Here is a 23303-nt window from a genome sequence, read left to right as displayed (position 1 = left end):
AGGCTGGAATGTGTGGAATGTGCAGCACTGCTTGTCATTGGCAAAAGCTTTACACCCCCTCTCCAAGCTCTGCATAAGTCACACAGTAAGCTGTTCTCAGCGTATCATGCTCTGGTTAGAAGCCATGTCATTTGTTTATAAACACTGCCTAAAACTGTTAATTACAAGCCAGGATTGCAGTAGGGAATGGCAGAAACAGCACAGAGGGGCCCAGGAGAACATAATGAAGAGAATGGTATGCTTTTTGCTGTAAGAATTTTAGATTACGTATTCTCTTTAAGGAGGCCTACCCCACCTTACCGCTTCACTAACTCTCTCTGCTGAGAACCTCTCGGTGCAGCCTCCTCCTTTTGTGTCACCACTCTAGATTGTAAGCTTTTGGAAGGCCCTCTCTCCTTCTGTATCATATTTGATTGTACACTCTATCCAGAATAATGTAAACTTGGATTATTGGGACACTCCTGCGTATGACTGGCATTGTATTAATACATGTATTGTGTTGTGTATCTTATTGCTTATTACCTGTATTGTGCTGCCGGTCACCCTGTTATCATTGTCCGTAATTTTATGTATTGTACAGCGCTGCGTGATATGTTAGCGCTACATAAATCCAAGAAATAATAATAATTTCCTTCCCCCCAATCCTTTCCTGTCTTACACCCCCCCATCCTCTCTTTCTCCCCCATTCTTATCCTACATTCCTATTTTACCTAACAACTTTTTCGGCCTTCCGGAATTCCCTCTTACTTCTGCGTTTTTCTTCCGCCAATTTCTGTCTCTATGTATTTGTCAGTTATACCTTCATCTTCCGAATTGCCTCTTTTTTTACCTCTCCGCTTTTCTCCTATTTTAACAAGTCACCCCTGTAACTCAACATCATGGGAGAGGGGGTGGTGGGCCAGGAGCTAGAGGGCCCAGTCTTGTACATAATAAGGTGCTGCAGAGGGGCATTATACATTAACTGCTCCTGGCAGCGATACAGGAAACATCTTGTGGGGCTGTTAATCTGCACCCCAACAGAGATTTGTGCACCACCACTCCCCTATCCCCCGAACCTTCCCTTTAATATGCTTACCTTGAGAAAATGTATGCGTGCTCAAACACCAAGTTTTAACCCTAGCAAGTCTGGCTTTGCAAATCTGGCCTAATTGGCTATTCATGAGGCAATGCTCATGCAAATATGCATTTGCTTTTGCATGCCAAACTATGCAGGGTCAGAAAACCAACACCGCAAAGCGGTCGCCCTGCGGGAATTAGTTCATGCTACATTAGCACTATCCAGGAGCGGCACGGGGAGGCTTCCCAATGCCCCCATACAACCTGGGGGACCGCGGGGTCCAAGGAGCTCTCACTGCCTGGGAACCACAGCGGCACCCCGGAGGGGGAGGCTGGGTGGTGCAGGCGACCCCCCCAAGCGTGGCCAGTGCTGGGGAGAGCCGTCTGCACCAACCTCCCAATATTAAAAACAGGCACTTACCTTAACGTCCATTGCGTTCTGCTACATGCGCATTAACTTGGGGGCAAAATATGAGAAAGGAGTGAAGCATGAGTCACCCCGAGCTTTAGAGCTCAGGGCTGGCTCGCATACAACACTCCAGAGGGGGGGGGAGGGGAGGAAAGGCGCAGACAACCTACTCCAGGGCTCACACCACCGGAGCAAGCCATCCACCACCTGCCTCCAAAGGATACAAACTGCAAGAAATGCTTACCTTGAGAAAATGTATGCATGCTCAAACACCAAGTTTTAACCCTAGCAAGTCTGGCTTTGCAAATCTGGCCTAATTGGCTTCCCTTTAATATGACTTCTTTCCTGTATTTCATCATCTCTATTTCGACTGATTCACCCCTCACCCACACTTTTTCTTTCTCTCTTACTTTCCCTTCTTGCTTTTTTTGTTTTCTCTTCACTCCCCTCCTTCCAACCTCCCTTCCTTTGATTTCTATATTGGTTCTCTTCCTGCCTCCCTTCCCTCCTTTTTTCTCTGTCTTCCTCCTCCTTTTCTCCTTCCCCTCCCTCCCCCTACCTCGTTTCCACCACACTGGGATGAAGACACTCTCCTTGGCCGCTGGGTCTTCTCCTCGGCCGCTGGGTCTTCTCCTCAGCCGCTGGGTCTTCTCCTCAACCGCTAGGTCTTCTCCTCAACCGATGGGTCTTCTCCTCGGCCGCTGGGTCTCCTCGGCTGCAGGGTCTTCTCCTCGGCCACCAGGTCTTCTCCTCGGCTGCCGGGCCTTCTCCTTGGCTGCCAGGTCTTCTCCTCGGCCGCCGGGTCTTCTCCTCAGCTGCCCGGGCCTTCTCCTTGACCGCCGGGTCTTCTCCTCTGCCGCTGGGTCTTCTCCTCGGCCGCTGGGTCTTTTCCTCGGCCGCTGGGTCTTCTCCTCAGCCGCCGGGTCTTCTTCTCGGCCACTGGGTCTTCTCCTTGGCAGTTGGTTTTCTTTACTCGGTTACTGGGTCTTCTCCTCGGCCGCTGGGTCTTCTTCTCGGCCACTGGGTCTTCTCCTCGGCAGCTGGGTCTTCTCCTCGGTTGCTGGGTCTTCTCATTGGCAGCTGGGTTTTTTGCTCAGCTGCTGGGTCTTCTCCTCAGCCGCTGGGTCTTCTCCTCAGCCGCTGGGTCCTTTTCTCGGCTGCTGGGTCTTCTCCTCGGCAGCTGGGTCTTCTTTTCGGCCGCTGGTCTTCTCCAGTCCTTGGCCGCTGGGTTTTCTCCTCGGCCGCCGGGTTTTTCTCCCCGGCCGCTGGGTTTTCTTCTCGGCCACTGGGTCTTCTCCTCGGCAGCTGGTCTTCTCCTCAGCCGCTGGGTCCTCTTCTCGGCCGCCGGGTCTTCTCCTTGGCAGCTGGGTCTTCTCCTCGGCTCCTGGATCTTCTCTTCAGCCGCTGGGTCTTCTCCTGCGCCACTTGGTCTTCTCCAGTCTTCGGCAGCTGGGTTTTTCTCCTCGGCCGCTGGGTTTTCTTCTCGGCCACTGGGTCTTCTCCTCAGCAGCTGGGTCTTCTCCTGGGCAGCCGGGTCTTCTCCTTGGCAGCTGGGTCTTCTCCTCGGCTCCTGGGTCTTCTCTTTAGCCGCTGGGTTTTCTCCTCCACCACTGGGTCTTATCCAGTCCACGGCTGCTGGATCTTCTCCTCGGCCGCGGGTCTTCTCCAGTCCTCGGCCGCTGGGTTTTCTCCTGGCCTTCTACCAATCTCAGCATTGGCTCGCCTTCCTGGCCAACTCTTACAACTAAGTTTGAGGCTAATGAATATTCCGTGTCTGAGAGAAGTGAGCAGCAGAAATTACATATGAAAATAAAGCGAGCATTATGGTAACGAAGCCAGGGGCGAATCTGTTTATAGGAACGCAATCGGCCTCCATCAAACACAATAGCGCTTTTTAAACATCTGCAGTTTAATCACATCTCAGGTGCTCGGGGCGGCCGCGCAGCCCATCGCTTTGCTTTATTGTGTGCCGTTGTTGCACTGTAGCCTGAAGTGCCTTATTTGCTCGATAACACTCCAACATATTGTGAACTTAACCCTGATTTGTTGTCAGCAGCGCTGGAACAGGTGTAGGCTTCAAACGCGGAAAATCAAAAGCATCCGCCAAATATTCCAACCAAAACCACAAAACTGAAAAAAAAAACCGTAAAAAATGACAGAACTGACAACTACAGAAATACAATAAAATGTTATTTTAGCATTTAAAATGTAGTCTTCCGCTTTCCAATTTAAGTGCCCATGACAACTGAAAAACGTGAATACAATCCGACAGTAACTCTTCCAGGTAACTTGAGATGGTGTTATTGTTTTTGTTATTATTATTTATATGAATAGTGCTGACATCTTCTGCAGCACTTTACAGAGTACATAGTCGTGTCACTGACTGTCCTCAGAGAAGCTCACAATCTAATCCCTACCATAGTCATTGTCTAATGTCCTACCATATTATTATTATGTATTTATATAGCACTGACATCTTCTGCAGCACATTACAGAGTACATAGTCATGTCACTGACTGTCCTCAGAGGAGCTCACAATCTAATCCTACCATAGTCATTGTCTAATGTCCTACCATATTATTATTATGTATTTATATAGCCCTGACATCTTCTGCAGCACATTACAGAGTACATAGTCGTGTCACTGACTGTCCTCAAAGGAGCTCACAATCTAATCCCTACCATAGTCATTGTGTAATGTCCTACCATATTATTATCATGTATTTATATAGCCCTGACATCTTCTGCAGCACATTACAGAGTACATAGTCATATCACTGACTGTCCTCAGAGGAGCTCACAATCTAATCCCTACCATAGTCATTGTCTAATGTCCTACCATATTATTATTATGTATTTATATAGCCCTGACATCTTCTGCAGCACATTACAGAGTACATAGCCATGTCACTGACTGTCCTCAGAGGAGCTCACAATCTAATCCCTACCATAGTCATAGTCTAATGTCCTACCATATTATTATTATGTATTTATATAGCAGTGACATCTTCTGCAGCACTTTACAGAGTACATAGTCGTGTCACTGACTGTCCTCAGAGGAGCTCACAATCTAATCCTACTTATTCTAATGTCCTAACATTTTATTATTATGTACATTAACTGTATATAGCACTGACATTTCCTGCAGCACTTTACAGAGTACATAGTCATGTCACTGGCTGTCCTTGGAGGAGCTCACAATCTAATCCTAACATAATTATATCCTAATGGCCTAATGTCTTACCATATTATTATTATTGTTATTATTATTATTATGATTATGATTATGATGATGATTAATATTATTATGTATTTATACAGAGCTGATATTCATTATTTATGATTATGATTTTTGGCAGTGATTCATTAATTATTATAATTATGAATATTATCAAACATTAATCTATAACAAGATCTAAAATGATTACAAATATATCGTGATGGTAGTGCTTTAGTAGTAATACTACTACTACTACTAGCTCTACTACTACTACTACTACTACTACTACTACTACTACTACTACTACTACTACTACTACTACTACTACTACTACTACTACTAGCAGCACTACTACTACTACTAACACTACTACTAGCAGCACTACTACTACTACTAACACTACTACTAGCACTACTACTACTACTGCTACTACTACTACTAGCAGCACTACTACTACTACTACTACTACTACTACTACTACTACTACTACTACTACTAGCAGCACTACTACTACTACTAACACTACTACTAGCACTACTACTGCTACTACTACTACTAGCAGCACTACTACTACTACTACTACTACTACTACTACTAGTACTACTACTACTACTACTACTACTACTACTACTGCTGCTACTACTACTACTACTACTACTAACACTACTACTAGTGCTACTATTACTACTACTACTACTGTCTACTACTACTACTACTACTACCACTACTAATACCATTACTACTACTATTAATACTAATACTACTGCTACTGCTGCTGCTCTTACTACTGCTACTACTGCTACCACAACTACTACTACCTAAAATACTACTACTACTACTACTACTGTTGCTGCTACTACTACCACTACCACCACCACTACTACTGATAATACTACTACTACTACTACTCATTATCAGCAGCTGCAGTAATTATTATTGTTATTTATTAATATGTTTGTCACACTAACAATAAGTTAAAACCATATTAGTAGTAGTAGCAGTTTAGCAGTAGTGTCAAATGTATATTGTTAGTATTCGATATTGTCGTTATACTTAACTATTAAAAAAAAATAATCCTAAACTAACAACTAAAAAATGAAAAGAAGATCACTTGATTTTTTTTCATTCTCTTTCAAAAGGGGGACAAAAAGCAAACTTTATTTTATTTTTTCACATTTTGACATTTCTTTGCTTCAGTGAGCAGGGAGGACAGTGATTACAGGAAACAATAAGACAGAGTTGGAGATGAGCTTCTTGCTTGAGCTTTGCCGTAGTGTCAGAATCTCCATCCCCACCTGTCACAGGTCCCCCTTTTTACTGTCAATAAAATGTGTCAGCCCCGAAGTGGGGAACATTAGAGACAAAGTCAGGTAGACAGCCGGGAGAGTTTGATGCATGTCAGAGCTGAGAGTCAGGAGTTCCCGACATAGCTCCTTCTCTTCTGCCCTAGTCAGAAACCTGAAGATCCTTCCTGATGTGTGTTCCAGAGATCATCTTATGGAGGCAACCAGGAGAATTATGTCTCTTAACAGGGATTCAATCTGAACTTGACATAATGCAGCCAATCTTCGCTATTCGGAAATTTGTTACAGTTATTATTATTATTTTTTTATTGAGTTCTTTCCTCAAACCGGAATTTGCAGTAGATCACCTTATATGTGGCTACTGCAAAATAAATGTGGATTTCATTAATTGAATTACACAATTGGCCCTTTAACAACCAATTTATTTAGAGGCGTGCAAGTGCTCCAGGTTAATTTATTTGAGCACACATTTTTTTATTTCTTATTTGTTACATTTCCCTGCTTCTAATTAGCACTGTTGTAATGTGTATTTATGGGCACTTGTCACTAGAGATGTGAGCGAACAGTTCGCCCGCGAATCTCTATGTGGCCGTACTACTTCTGGGTCGCTATGACCCGTAGTAGTATGGCTGCGCTGCGCCAGTGCCGGGCACTCTCTGCTCATGAGCGGGAAATCACTCATGATGTCACGCACATGCGCAGAAAGTGCCCGGCAACAGATGCACGATCAAGGACGCGCACCGCCGGCCCAGCGCTGCCATACTACTACGGGTCATAGCGACACGGAAGTAGTACAGGGTGAGGGGTTTGCCGGCGAACGGTTCGGGAAGCATTCGCCGACATCTCTACTTGTCACTAGGGGGCAGCATGAGACAATAACAGAGGACTTCTGCTTTTCGTTTCTATATGTTCTGCTAGCAGAGAGAGATCAAAGCATTCCAAGAATTTACAGCACAATGAGTTCTGCCGAGTCCGACTGAGGTCAAAACAAGATAACTCTACTGAACTCACTTATGGGTTAAAGGGGTCTTCTCAATTCCATTGTGTTTATGTCCACCTCTATAGGTAAAGTACATCATGCTGCAGGCAAATGTGCTTTCAAATAAGACAGAGGACTAAATACAGATCAAGAAAGTCCATGTTAGCATTAGTCAAGGTTCTATGCAGGAGTGAATAGTTAATTAGTTTATTTACACATAATTAATGCAGAGAGTTTGAACGTAAGAGCTGTTAAGTGTTAAAGTTTGTTGCAAGGAAATACAGACAAACCATGTAACAATGTGGGCATAAAGTGACGTAACTACAATGCATGTGCCCGCCAACAGCAAAACTTTGAAAGGTCCTCTCAAAGTTTACACCCCTTCCCTTGCCTCCCCTTGGTGCCCTTTACAGTTTGGGCAAGTGTGGCCATCGTGATCTGCATACGTATAACAAGTGTAGCCACAAAACTCCTGATTTGGAGTATAGTCCCCTGTATCAGAGGAAGGGAATTTTAGTAGATGGGCCCCCCACAGCTCTGGGCTCCCCCGCGATCGCTGGGACTGCTCCCCTCTAGTTACACCACTGTTGGCATAGCAGGCTACATTCATTAGGGACTTTATTTTTGGGGGCTTTCAGCTGTAAAATAGCCAAGATACCGCAAAAGGGTACCAGCACATTTTTGGCAGTAGGTGCTTTATCTTGTTGGTGGCATTGAGATATTACATTGCTGAAACTGTGAGTACTGGAGACAACGGAAAGCATGCGTTAGTTAGGTTTAACATTGTATTATTGTATTGTATTGTATTAACAATCAGGGAAATGATAAAAGCTAGTGATTGGGCATAGTTTGTGAGGGTTAGGGGCAGAACGGAGAAATTTATTTTACCTGTAATCAGTGCTGCTCATTCAATATTCGGGTATCCGAACTACCCAGATAATCCAAACTTTTTCCACTATCTGAACCTTGAATTGGAATTCGGATATTTTTTTTAAATCCGAATAGAGGGAATTTAAGCCTTTTTCAGGCCACTTCCGCTTTTCTACCCGGATATCCGAATCCGACCGAATATCCAGTATATTGGGTTCGGATATCCAAATCTACTCTGATACCAAAAAGTTCGGATTCGGATATCCGATTTGAATCCGGATATCTGGGAATCCGGATACAAATTCAATTTGGATTTTGAAAAGGGGTATCCGAGCAGCACTGCCTGTAATGGCTAGAAAGGGACTAATGTTGGAGGGAACTTAGGATTTAGGCCCGTGCACAGGCCAGATAAACTTGGTCAAGGTGGCCAATAACGACGGGCACTGTCGACAATCCAGCGTGTGTGCAACAGCCCCCCCAGCCCCCTGCCGCATGGCCAGCAATCCATCCTGGTGGATCACTTTGCACGATTGACGGAAGATCATTGTTTCCCCCACTGTTTGGTAAGGCCTATGTGTCAGTGGGCACTGCTTACAACATACAAACAATAATGTGCATTTAGTCTAAGGCAGGGGTCTCAAACTCGCGGCCCGCGGGTCATTTGCGGCCCTCGATACAATATTTTGTAGCCCTCGCCGGCAAAAGCTTCCTTATAGTTCGCTTCAGTGCTCCCAAGTAATCCGCCGCATCCCCACCACTAAACGAGGGCCGCAGAGCCCCCAAATCGCCCGGGGGGCAATCCGCCTGCATTTCCTGGAAGGGGCAGAGCTTTCAGCTTCAGCTCTGCCCCTCCTGACGTCAATCACTGCACGGATCGCCGCCTCTCCCCGCCCCTCTCTGTGAAGGAAGAGTGAGAGGGGCGGGCAGAGGTGGCGATGCGCCGCGATTGTGAAATTCCTTGTGCGGCCCAGCCTCATCCTGACTTTGCCTCCTGCGGCCCCCAGATAAATTGAGTTTGAGACCCCTGGTCTAAGGTGTCTCACAATATAAAGCTCCTATAGACACAGAGAGGTCAATTTGTTCAAATGTTGTTTCATCTAGAACAATTCACTTGTAATGATCTGCTCAGCTGCCTGTGCAGGCAGGCAGCTTTTTGACCATTGTGTAGGTTTGCATAATGCAGGACTCTGGAAAGGAGAGCTTCTGTCAGTTTTGCAGCTTGTGCTTGATGAGGAATTTGCATACGTTGTCATGCAAATTGCCTGGCCACATTCATTGGAGGTGTGTACTATAAGTACTATGTGTTTCCCACAATGCTTGGCTGGTCATAAGGATTCCTTCCTGTGAAACACTCCTGGAGGAGTGTCAGCCTTACTCTTTGTTTGAAGTTCAGCTTAGAGTAATTTCTGAAACTGCGCTAGGCAGGTTCCCCTAGTGCAGTTAGGATTGCTATCTGTTTTGTTTGTTCTGTTGCGATTGTCCTGTCCCAGCGGTGGTTGACAGGAAATCGTTCTGATCTCTGTTCTTGGAGTATAGCTGGTGCAGCGGTTGCTACCAGCTATCTCTTCTGATCTGTCTCACTTGGATCACACTAGCATCTTGCGCTAGCACTGTGGATCCTTCTGTTCTGTCTCCTTGGATCGCGCTAGCCACTTTCCGCTAGTGCTGTGGATCCTTCTGTTCTGCTACTCTGTACCTGAATCGCGCTAGCCACTTTCACTAGTGCTGTGGATCCTTCTGTTCTGCTACTCTGTCTGCCTGGATCGCACTCGCCTAGCGCTAGTGCTGTGGATCCTTCTGTTCTGCTACTCTGTACCTGGATCGCACTAGCATCCTGCGCTAGTACTGTGGATCCTTCTGTTCTGTCTTCCTGGATCGCGCTAGCCACTTTCGCTAGTGCTGTGGATCCTATCTCTCGCTTGTCCCTGTTTTCGTGTGTCTGTCTTGTCTGCTACGAACGCTTGCTGGAGGCTTGGTGAGGTAACCGTTAAGCAAGTGCTCGCGTCCTCTGTTACATGTTTGTCTGTCGATGGTTAGTTAGGCGTGCTTGTCTCTACTGTGCTTATCACTTGGAGACCGCGCATGAACGCGTGCACTGTTGCGAATGAGTGCGGTGTTCGCGTTCAGTTAGCGTTTGTTATTTTCCGTATCTCCTCATTGTATGATTTGCTGTGCCTTTGCTACCCTCATATTCTGTTCTGATCTGCCTTGTGTCACTTTTGGCAATCGCCTTTCTTGCGGTTGCATTTCTGTTTCGTATCTGCTGTTGTGTGTGCGCTGTCGCGGGGTGGCGACTAGATTGGCGCACACACATACAACCTGTCCCTTTGCTCGTTCTCATTCACAATCGCTTCTCTTGCGATTGCGTTCTGCGCTTCGTACAATTCCTGTCTGGCATCTGTGGAGGTACAGAGGATTGGTTCCTCTGCACTCCTCAGTGCCATCTGCCGACAGGAATTTCCCTCTACGGGTGCGTAGCACCTTTTGCTGGGTTCCTGCAATTATACGCTTGTGGAGGATTTCCGCCGTATCAGCGCACGCGTTGTGCGCTGGTCACGGAGGAAGTTCCACAAACGTTACATCACTTGGGATTTCAAAGGTAAACTTTGAAAGCATACAAACCCCATTCAAACTGTGATCATGAGAAGCTAAGTAGTTGACAAAGTAATTTCATAAGGATCTCAGAAATTCAAGACATGAGTTAGTTAAAAGGAACCTGAGGTGTGAGAAGTAATGGAAGCTGGCATATTTATTTCCTTCTAAACAATACCAGTTGCCTGGCAATCCTGCTGATGTTTCTGGTCAGTAGAGTCTGAAATACACACCTGAAACAAGCATGCCGACTGGGCATATAAGACGACCCCCAACTTTCCATTTAAAATATAGAGTTTGGGATATACTCGCCGTATAAGACTACCCCTCTTCCAATGCACACCAAATAAAATTTTTAAAAACATCATATACTGATGCTATGTATGAACATATACTGGTGCTGTACTGTATGTAGTACCCAGTATATAACAGTATATAGGCGATTGACTGGCTGGATTGGTCAACTCTCCCTCTCCCTAAGCTGGCCACTAACGGTCCAATTTCTAGCGAAAAATCGTTCGAGCGATCAGAAATTCTGATCGGATTGGTTGTAAATAATCTCCATTGGTGGACACAATCGATTATGAACGAGTGAAAAAAATGTCGCCCGAATGAATTTTCGTCGAACGAAAATTTGGATTTTCTTGGTGGTCGTTATAGATAGGAAGCAAAGATTGGTTAGTTGATGGTGTAGTGAACGATTTTTCATCCGATCAGGATTTCTGATCGCTCGAACGATTTTTCGCTAGAAATTGGACCATTAGTGGCCAGCTTAAGGTCAACTCTCCGTGTCTCCCTGTTTATCAGAGCGGTATGGAAGAATAGATTGCGCTGTGCCCATAAAACACGCCTCTTTCACCCTTCTGGCCCAAACTTGTATCCTAATTACCTCCTCCTCTACCTCTCAGATCTCACACATGTGCGCCTGCTCCGCTTCACTACAGTCCTCAGGAGCGAGATCTGAGCAGGGCTGTGGAGTCGGAGTCGTGGAGTCGGAGTCGTGGAGTCGGGCAATTTTGGATGCCTGGAGTCGGAGTCGGGAAAAAATGCACCGACTCCGACTCTTAATTAATTTGTAACTGTAATTAAAATAGAAAATATGATAAAATTATTATTATTTCTCAGATAATAGTCATTAAAAATAATGTATATATACAGTATATATACAGTAATAGCTGTGCTTAGTCCACAAAAATGAAATAATCCAATCAAAATTAGTTACTTGTGCTGCTTCAATAAAGCAGTCCCCGTAATTTTAAGGTCAGATATACATATCTGATTGTGACTGTATATATGATGTGTAGACAGGAATGTCTTATATATACTAAATAACATCTATGCTGTAAGAATAAAGCCTGATGTGTAGCTGTGTCACTAATAGAGATGGTCAACGAGATGGAAATAATTCCGCATTGATGCTGATTTATGCAAATGTATGCACTCCCTTTGCTGATGAAATCAAATAATTTGATATGTTGTTAAAATTTGGTTTGGTGACTACAAAATAAAGGGTACCTGAGACGGATGAAAAGTAAAGTTTTATACATACCTGGGGCTTCCTCCAGCCCCCTTCAGGCTAATCAGTCCCTCGCTGTCCTCCACCACCCGGATCTTCTGCTATGAGTCCTGGTAATTCAGCCAGTCAGCGCTGTCCGGCCGCATGCCGCTCCCACAGCCAGGAACATTCTGCATCTGCGCAATAGTGCTGCACAGGTGTAGTATGCTCCTGGCGGCGGAGTGTGTGCATGCGCACTACGCCCGACTGGCTCAAGTACCTGGACTCATAGCAGAAGATCCAGGTGGTGGAGGAGGACAACGAGGGACTGATTATCCTGAAGGCGGCTGGAGGAAGCCCCAGGTATGTATACAACTTTAATTTCATCTGTCTCAGGTTTACTTTGTTACACAGTAGTACTATACTCTACATATGCACTCCCCACAGAGCTGCAGGGAATCCACTGAGAATGCTGTGCACATTGAACACAGAGGTGTTGTCTGTCACCCATAAACCTTGTTCAGATTGTGCATGAAGAATGTGTAATAGAGGAAGAATCTCCTTATTCCCCTGCAGAGTACCTGCACATCATTCTTACATGTACCCACGCTTACATTGCCTAGGGCCTGATAGATGTTCTTTGTTCCGGTTTGTACCTTTTACAAGTACTCTTACCAAGGACTAGTTTTAGTCTAAAGGGAACTACATATCCTTCTCACTTCAGTTGTCTTGTAAAATTCCTAAGCGTTGGCAGTTAAGAGACGAATTTCATGTTACATACTTTTAATCAACAAAATTGTAATATGCAAATTAGAGGAGTCGGAGTCAAGGAGTCGGAGTCGGAGTCGGTGGAATCCTAAACTGAGGAGTCGGAGTCGGAGTCGGTGGATTTTTGGTCCGACTCCACAGCCCTGGATCTGAGAGGCAGTAACAGGATAGGGCGTATCACCCGGCATCAATGACACCCGGCGTATATTTATATCTCCTAAAGTATAGAGGCAGAGGATCAGCAGGACAGCCAGGCAATGTGTGTTGTTTAAAAGGAAATAAAATGTCAGCCTCCATATCCCTCTCACCTCGTGTTCCCTTTAAAGAGGAACTCCAGTGAAAATAATGTAATAAAAAAGTGCTTCATTTTTACAATAATTATGTATAAATGATTTAGTCAGTGTTTGCTCATTGTAAAATCTTTCCTCTCCCAGATTCACATTCTGACATGTATTACATGGTGACATTGTTACTGTGGTCAGGTTATGTAGCTGTTTCTAGCTGTTCTGGCTGTTACAGACAGCTGTAAACAGCCATTTCCTGTCTGTGAACATTGTTACAAGAGCTTCTTGTGGGAGAGATTTCACCACAATATCAGTCATACAGCGCCCCCCTGATGGTCTGTTTGTGAAATGCAATAGATTTGTCATGTAAAAGGGGGTATCAGCTACTGATTGGGATAAAGTTAAATTCTTGGTCGGAGTTTCTCTTTAAGTTCTTCTTGGATTCCCTTGAAGTTACTTAACGTCTACAAAAATGTTTTGCAAAGAACTGTGTTTTTTTCTTTGTAGGTATAAGTGGAGTGCTTGATTGTGAGTGAGTCAGGAAGCCAATTAACCCTTCTGGCGGTTTAAAAAAATCAGCCAGGGGGCAGCAAAGTAGTGTTTTTTATTTTTTTTTTTTTATGTAGCGAGACAAAGTCTCGCTACATGATAGCCGCTGCTCAGCGGCATCCCCCCAGCCCCTCCGATCGCCGCCGGCGATCGGAGATCAGGAGATCCCGTTCAAAGAACGGGATCTCCTGGAGGGCTTCCCCCGTCACCATGGCGACGGGCGGGATGACGTAACCGACGTCATCGACGTCGTGACGTCAAAGGGGACTCCCATCCACCCCACAGCCCTGCCTGGCACTGGCCAGGCAGCGCACGGGGTCTGGGGGGGGGGGGCGGCCGCGGCGCAAGGAATAGCGGCGGATCGGCGGGTAGCGGTGGCGATCAGATGCTACACGCAGCTAGCAAAGTGCTAGCTGCGTGTAGCAAAAAAAAAATATGCAAATCGGCCCAGCGGGGCCTGAGCGGTGCCTCCCGGCGGCATAGCCCCTGGTCCAATTAAGATGTATCTCCCAAGTTTTCTCATAGGAGATATTTTTCGTCTTCTATTTAAAATAACTTTTTAGCCAAAAAAAAAAAAGAAAGAAAAGAAGAGTCTCATATTTTTTTTCAGGTATATAGCTTTTTTTTTTTTTTATCATTGCATCATTCTCTAATATTTGCAGTTAACACTCTGCATTTTAAACTATGAAATAGAGCAGAGCTAATGTCCCTTTGAACTTCCCTGCAGTAACATTTTATCTGAAGTTATCTTTCACTGTTTGTGTGATTTATTAGTGCTTCAAAAAATTGCACTGCTCTCTGACTAAATTAGTTGGAGAGCTCAGAGAAGCTCTTTTGCATAAATAACAAGTGAAGTTTCTTAAAGAGAACCTGACCTGGGTTTTAAGAATCCTATTAGCACACAGAGGCTGGTTGTGCATATAATCACCAGTCTCTGTTACTATACTGTTCCCACCAGGACCCCCCTGTGCTCTGCTGTCTCCCTTAACCTTTTCGGGACCGCGTGCATTAGATCCTACGCCGCACTTGTGGCTGTTCTAGCCTGATGCGGCGTAGAATCTACGCCAGCCCGCAATTTCCGCTCCCGACGCGATCGTGCGCACGCGGAGGGGGAGATTAAGCTGTCATATGACAGCCGACATCTCCCCCAAGTGATCAGCAGCCATCGCGTATGGCTGCTGATCACGTGATCACTACGATCGCCGTCGGATCGTAGTGATCAGTTTTACAGCTGCGGCGGCAGGGGGAAAAGAAGAGGATCCACTTACCTCCCTGCCGTTCCCGCGACGATCGGCACCCCCCTCCGCTCTGGCCGGCATCTCCGCTCCATCTGACGTCAGCGCCGGGTCCCGGCTTAATGACGTCATCAAGCCTCGACCCGGAACTGATCGTCAGACAGAACGGAGATGCCGGCCGGAGAAGAGGGTCCCGTGTGGCTCATCGCTGGAGCCTGGAAGGTAAGTGAAGGCTGCTGGCAGAAGGGGGGGCATAGGCCACCATGGGGGGACACCACTCTAGCCAGCCACACACGGGATCCAGCCGCCTGACCCCCCCAAACGCGCGCACCCCCCTCCCGCGCAAAATGCCTTGGTCCTTAAGGGGGGGTAGGCGGCCGGTCCCGAAAAGGTTAAATCAAACCGCCATGCTAGCGACACGCAGCGTGTCGCTAGCAGGCTGTTTACATGCAGACTTACTCTCCGCCGCTCCCCGCCTGTGTCCCTTCCCTCCCCGCCTCTGTAAGCTGATTGCAGGGAAGGGATGCAGTTGGGGAGCGGCGATATAGAGGAGGCGGGGAGTGGCAGAGAGTGACAGTCTGCATGTAAACAGCCTGCTAGCAACATACTAGCACGGCGCTAACACAGCGGTTTGATTTATGTGGGACATCAGAGCGCAGGAGGGGCCTGGGGGGGAACAGTATAGTAACAAAGGCTGGTGATTATACGCAGAACCAGCCTCTGTGTGCTAATAGGATTCGTAAAACCAACATCGGGTTCTCTTTAACTTTTCCTGTACTTGAAACAATACAAGACTCATAACTTTGCTACTATTGTTCTATTTCTTAGCTGTACTACACATATAAATCATTATCTCCTAAGTTTATTTTCACTTCAGATTCCCTTTAAAGGGCGTTTTATTGATGATATGTGAAAATATTACCTAAGAAAAAGCTTGGAGAAAAAGTAAATTGAATCGGGCCCTCTGCGTAAGTCCGGGAAACATTTGCGTATGTTAGCTGCATCATTGAGTAATTCAGCGGGATATAACAAGACAGTAAAAATTGCAAATATAGCAAAAGTCCATTGACAGGCAGGTGAATTTGTTCCAATTCTCTAAGAAGTGCCCTCATTCTCTTTTGGCTTGGTGCCTTTGACCATTCCATATTAATGACCCATTCTTTCTCGGGAAGGTGTTAATTTGTTAAAATTAAAGTCAACGCATTCTTTAGCTATCTCGGTTGGCACGTGGCACTAACCACTTCATGGTTGCAACATAAAAATATCCGTGCCTCGACTCAAAATGCAACCTAGCAATTTATTATAATAAATTAGCATTAAACTTTAGCAGCAGCTTGGACACCACTTTACCTCGTCATAAGCAAATTCGTTTCAAGGCTTAAAACATCCGGAGAAAAAAAACTTTCTGACAATGATTTTTTTTTTTTTTGTGCTTGGAAGGAAGTTTACCGTAAGTTTGATTCATTTCTCTTTTTACATAACTACATATTTAATAGTTGGCTAAATTTATAGCGCCTTCAATTTTTTTGGCCACGTCAGCTCCGTTTTTATGTGTCCGCTCAACGTTTTCTTCTCTTTTTCTTCTTGTGAGACTTTTTTTTCTCTCCCCCTCCTGTTCCTGTCTTCTTCTTCTTCTTGGCTTTCAATATTGTACAGTGATGTGTGAAATTACTTACCTAAAAATTGTCTCAGAGCTTTATTGCAAACTTTGTAGTTTGCCCAATGCCGGGATTGTCTTCATTCTGGAAGGAACATAGAATTTCGAAGTCTGACTGTGAATGAGATATCTGCAGAATGCTGACTCATTTTCAACCAAAACTTATAAGTTTTATTTTTTTTTTCCCAGCCAACAACTGAATGAGGACTGTATAAGATGGAAAAAAAACAAAAACACAAAAACAAAAAAGGTTAATGCAAACGATTCAGACAAACTTGTCTGGCATAGGCCGAAAATGCTGATGAAGACGGCTCTTCCTGACCTTTTTTCTAATTTAATGAAGTAGACTGATCAAAATTTTATGGTAATATAATTTTGTTTCATGTGGTATGATGGGAACTGGAATATTCCTGGGCAGAAATGTTATTGAATTGGCACAGCTCAAATCTGCCGTCTGCCTGTTCCCATTTCCGAAGAAAATAAAAAATGCCGTCCAATAACTTACAAGGTTGAAAAATGACAGGAAAAAAAGTTTTCATATCGGGGGAACGTCGGATACTAGAAGAGGAAAAATAAACGGCAATGTGACATTAGTTACAACATGAGCTGTCCGGAAATTGTAAACATTAATGGCGCGATATGGTAAATAATAAAAATATAGATAAAATAAAGCAGAATTGATTTAGCCAATAAAACAGCTTCATAAATAAGCGCTAGAAATATATGGTGTGATCAAGAAATGTGATGCATAAAAATAAAGCATTAGGAGGAGGGTGCTTAAATTAAAGCAGAGAAAATATTTTGATTAAAGTAGCTCTGAACAAATAATCTTTAGAGTATTTCCTGGTAAATGAAGGGCACATTTGTGTTATATATGGTAATGGAGTGTGCATTGTTTTACACATGTAGATGCTTGTGTAATCTGTAAAGAACTGTGAAATCTCCTGATGGAGCAATTACCAATAAGCTTCTCCCCAACATGTTCTAAGGCATTTGTTAGTCTAGCTTCTACAACTCAAAATACTGAGGTGGAAGAGGTGTCGCAAAAAGGTGTGACCATATATTAACAACCTATAAAAAGTAAAATACTTACCTTAATAAGCTAACCACTTGTGTGAAATTAACAGGTTAGTAACACTTAACACCAACGTGTTTTGTAGATCTTAGCCAGGTTCTTTAGGCTAAACATAGTGTCTCTAGAGCAAAAATCTGCCGCCTTTTTGGGGGCATCTCTTCCATTTCAGTACATCTCAAACTCCCCAAACTTCCTTTTTTGAGGGGTGGAGGGCATTTTTGAGTTCCTGGGGAACTGTAAACTAACTTTTTCCTATAGTCCAACCCACCCATCCATAGAGGACCCAAAGATCCGAGTGAAGACGAGATTTCCTCACCTGCACGATACTGTGGTTGTCGCTCTTGCAAACCATACTCCTGGGTACATTTTCACTGTATTAAGCTATACATATCTGGACAGTTTAACAATGCACTATATGGGTCTCTAATGTCTTGTGTTTCTCTGGAAGAACTTATGGACTACTCCAAACACCGCCCTGTACTCCTCATAATGTCCTAGGAACACCCTTTCATCCTCTCAGTCTTCTCTTTGTACTGTTGTGTTCAGATGCTAAACACCCCCCCCTCCCCCAACACACATCCAAGAGAAGCCCAGTTATTGGGCAGCTGTTCAGGCCCCATAGTCCACACACAGTCCCCCTGTCTGAACTCCGCTTGCTGAAACTGCTCTCATGCCTTGGGGGAAAATAAATATTTAGTTGTTCACTTTTTTAGAGTCTAATCACCACTTTCATAATGCAGTGTTTGGAAAAGTGAAGAATGTTTCCTGGCAGTCAGGAGACAAGAACTCCACAGAGATAATTTCCTCTTCAGTGGTGGAAGGTAGCACCGATACTTCAGCATAGTAAATATAGAAAATGTCCTTAAAGAGAATCTGTATTGTTAAAATCGCACAAAAGTAAACATACCAGTGCGTTAGGGGACATCTCCTATTACCCTCTGACACAATTTCGCCGCTCCTCGCCGCATTAAAAGTGGTTAAAAACAGTTTTAAAACGTTTGTTTATAAACAAACAAAATGGCCACCAAAACAGGAAGTAGGTTGATGTACAGTATGTCCACACATAGAAAATACATTCATACACAAGCAGGCTGTATACAGCCTTCCTTTTGAATCTCAAGAGATTATTTGTGTGTTTCTTTCCCCCTGTTCTCATGCACTGAAGTTTCAGGCTGCTCGTTTCTTCCTGCAAACAGCTTTGCCCTTCTCTGTAATTCTTCAGTATGTGAAAGCCCAGCCAGCTCAGAGGACGATTTATCCAGCTTGTAAGAGAGAAGAGAGAAGCTGCTCTAATCCTAAATAACACACAGGCAGTGTGCATACAGGGGCCTGGAAGGGGGAGTTCATAGCAAAACCACAACACTGAAGAACTTGGCAGCCTTCCAGACACAGGCTGACAAGTCTGACAAGAGAGAGATAAGTTGATTTATTACAGAGATGGTGATAGTAGAACGTGCTGCAGTAAGCCAAAACACATTAGAATAGCTTTTTGAACTTATAGGATGATAAAAAACAGAATGCAATTTTTGTTACGGAGTCTCTTTAAACCTGTGCACTTACTTTATTAGATACGCCCTGATGGTACTAGGTTGGGCCCCTTTTTGCCTACAGAACTGCCTTAAAGAGAACCAGAGCTAAAGTATTCTATACATACCTGGAGCTTCCTCCAGCCCCATACGCGCTGATCGATCCCACACCGCCATCCACCGCTACCCGCATCTAGGAGAACCGGCTCCCCGCTCTTCCGTCAGTCGAAGCCAGTCTAGCGTAGCAGAAGTGCGCTCTTTGCGTATCTCTGCAGCGCCTGCTGGAGAGATACGTAGAGGGCGCACTTCTCCAGCGTAGCCCGGCTCCGATGATGTCAGTGACGGTTCTCGGAGATGCGGGCAGCGGTGAATGGCGGCATGGGATCGATCAACGCGTATGGGGCTGGAGGAAGCCCCAGGTATGTATAGAATATTTTCTTTACTTCGGCTCCCTTTAAAGAGACTCTGTAACAAAAAAAAAGTTCCCCTGTGGGTTACTCACCTCAGAAGGGGGAAGCCTCAGGGTCCAAATGAGACTCCCCCCTCTGCTGTAGCTCCAGGCAGTCCAGCGCTGGCTCCCCCGAAAAGACCCACAATCCAAGCTCGACAAGCCTGACAAGCTCTGATATATTTACCTTCACTGGCTCCAGCGGGGGTGCTGTTGCGTCTCTCAGCACGGAGAAAGACGATCTTAGTTGAGTCCGCAGTACTACGCAGGTGCAGGAGACTTGCGCCTGCGCAGTAGAGTGGGCCGACAGCGATCAGCTATTTCCGCCTATCTCCAAGCGGAGAGCCGCAACAGCTCCCCCGCTGCAGCCAGTGAAGGTAAATATTTACATCCCCGCTGTTCAGAGGGGCACAGCAAGAGCACCGTGGGACACAGGAGGACGGGGGAAGGCTCGATAGGCTCCGGAGGCTTCCCCCACCCAAGGCGAGTACCCCCCAGGGGAACTTTTTCTCGTTACAAGTGTTCTTTAATTCTTTGTGGCATGGAGTCAACAAGGAGTTGGAAACATTTCTATGTTGATGCAATAACATCATGCAGTTGCTGCAGATTTGTCAGCTGCACGTCCATGAGTCAAATTTCCAGATCCACTACATTCCAAATTTACTCTACAGGAATGAGATCCGGTGACTTTGGAGGCCATAGGAGTACAGGGATCTCCTTGTCATGTTCAAGAAACCAGTTTGAGAAGTTGCTATCAGAAGATAGGTACACTGTGGTCAAGGCATGTACATAGTTAGCACCCGCTGTGTTCTTCTGCTGCTGTAGGCCATCTGCTTTAAGGTTCAACATGTTGTGCCCTCAGAGATAGTATTCTGCATACCTTAGTTGTAACAATTATCTGAGCTATTGTTGCTTTTTGATCTTCCTGAAAAAGTCTGTTCATCCTCTTTTGACATCAAAAAGGCATTTACATCCACACAACTGCCACTCACTGGATATTTTCTCTTTTTCAGATCCATTTTATGTAAGCCCTAGGGATGGTTGGGCATGAAAATCCCAGTAGATTACCAGTTTCTTTGAAATATTCAGACCAGCCCAGTGGTGGGTCAAAATTTCGCGTATGCAAAATTTTGCATTGAAATTCGCAATTACACATTGTAAACATAATGCGAAATTTCAGAGAAAATCATAATTAATTTTGAATGTAATTGTAGTATCTAAAAATTTTGTGTAATTTTTTGCGTAATTTTCAATAAATTTTGCATAATTTTGTGCCGACTTTAGAGGTTAACAGCAGAGCCCCCATACGTGCTATTACTACCAAAATTGCTACATGTTAAGCAGAATAGTAGGTAGAAGTCACAAAAATAATTTTTCAAAAAGAAAAATGGTTTTTAAACTGTCATTTTTGTAAGTAAAAAAAACATTTTTTTTACTTGCATTTTTAAAATCGGGTTTCTAAAAAAAACTACAAGGTCTTTTGGCTAAATTATTTTTTTGACTTGTACCCACAATTCTCCTTAACATATGTAGCAATTTTGGTGTCAATAGCATGTATGAGGGCTTTGCTATTCACTGCCAAAGTCGGTAAGAAATTACTCAACATTTTGCAAAATTGTATGCAAACTTTACGCAAAATTTTATGCGGGATTACGTATGACTACACAAAATCAATTGAATTTGCAAATCGTAAATACGTATAAGCGTAATTGCAAAAATTTAAGTGGAATTTAGTGAAATCATAATTTGTTGATTACTTTCATCACTGGACGGCCCTTCTGGCACCAACAATCATGCAATATTTAAAGTCACTTTTATCCCCTTTCTTTGTGTACATTTAATAAGGACACCATGGTAATCCATGCAACAGATATGCCACTATTAGGTAGTAGTAATGCTGATAGTAAAATACCTGTAATTTTTACCAGTATTTTACTATGACTAAACCTAACCTTATTTTCACATGACCCCTGGCCCTACAACAGTCTAACCCTAACCGACCCCCACCCCCACCATAAAATCCACTGATATCCTTTGCTGCTGCTGCTGCCACCAACGGTGGTTGCCCAAATCACTTTGTCTGAGCCTGCTATAGCCATGTGCCAGCAATAGCCACAATTCACTGCCCTCTGGCACCCAACAGCTCTTACGACTTCCTTACTTTGTCGCCGTATGGCTGTCCTAATGGTAGACTGTTGTTCTGTAAAGTCATTATGTATCTTGATATAAATAATGCTGTTATGTAAAAAAAAATAAAAAAAGTTTTGTTTTTTTTGGTTTGTTATTATGTACTGTAAGTTGGTGCCCCACTCCAAGAGGGTGTAACCATTTTGGGCCCTGAGCAATTTTTACGAAGGAGCCATGATTTGTAGTTAGTTACGCACCTGCACGCTTTTCCTGAAATGGTTGCATTCTGCAGTATTTGCTGTACAGACCTGCTGCCAAGATTCCATCCATTGGAGTACTAGATTAGTGAACCAATAGTATACCGCATTCAACGTAAGCGACTATGGCTTTTCATCCACCCTTTAGCAGTATTAAGACACTGCTATTGGCCACTGTCTATGAGGCACTCACACACATTCTTTTTAGCCTTTTGACATTTGTACCTGAGGAAGTATGCTTTCTCCCACGAAATGCATTGTGTAGCGCATAACAAACTCTTGTCTTAAAGAGTACCTAAATTCAAAATGACAGTTTGCTTTAAAGGACCTCTGTCGAGAACATCTTAAAATTTAAAATACATGTAAACACATACAAATAAGAAGTACATTTCTTCCAGAGTAAAATGAGGCATAAATCACTTTTCTCCTATGTTGCTGTCACTTATAGTAAGTAGTAGAAATTTGACATTACCGACAGATTTTGGACTAGCCCATCTTCTCATAGGGGGTTCTTAGGGTTTTCTTTATTTTCAAAATCACTTAGTAAATGGCAGTTGCTCCCTCCAACTGCCAAAAAAGTGTACGGTGAGCAGGGAGGCTGGCCAGCATCTTTGTATAAATCCTTTTCAGGGAATGTCTTTATAAAGAATAAAGGCCATGCTAAAAATCCCCCATGAAGAGATGGACTCTGACTAGCCCAAAACCTGTCAGTAATGTCGGCTTTCTACTACCTACTGTAAGTGACGGTAACATAGGAGAGAATTAATTTATGGCTCATTTTACTCAGGAAGAAACATGCTTCTTATTTGTGTGCATTTTAAATTTTAAGATTTTCACGACAGTTCCTCTTTAAACCTAATAAGTTGCCAAGATATATAAAATCCCACATAATAAAGTGTGATCTTCTCACCCCCAGGCTCCATATTCCACATTTGGTCTTGAAATCCCCACCCTCAGTGTTAAAATGGGCCCTGGGCCTTTTTTTTTTCTTTCCAAAACATAGGTGCAAAGGATGCTGGGGGATTAATGTCATAACTCCACCCTTCATGTCCATGTGATCTAATCTAGGCAGACAGACAGACATCTGAAGTAAGAAGCATAGCAAACAGACTGGATAAGACAAGCTGCAGCAGTTCTCCTGTCTCTTCTCTGTACTACGGTTTGTGAAAAGAGAAGTAATGTGATCCAGGCAGGCAGAGGACAGTGGAGGGAGGGGCAGGGGAGTTACCCAGGCTGAAGAGGTGGGCACAATGCTTTAGCAAGTCTCCATCTTCAGGAGGAATAAGTGCTGCTTACAGATATAAACGTGAGTCTGTTCTATCCACTAGGATGTACCAGATGTAAACTTTATATGTTCATCTAACTGTACACAGTGCCTAGACTACATATAAGTATTGCCATTCAGACCTTTTTTGGGCTGGAGGTGGTCTTTAATAACTCAGGCCATTTTTG

The sequence above is a fragment of the Hyperolius riggenbachi genome, chromosome 8 (genome assembly GCF_040937935.1).
Source record: "Hyperolius riggenbachi isolate aHypRig1 chromosome 8, aHypRig1.pri, whole genome shotgun sequence".
Lineage (NCBI taxonomy): Eukaryota > Metazoa > Chordata > Amphibia > Anura > Hyperoliidae > Hyperolius > Hyperolius riggenbachi.
This window is presented reverse-complemented; position numbering follows the sequence as displayed.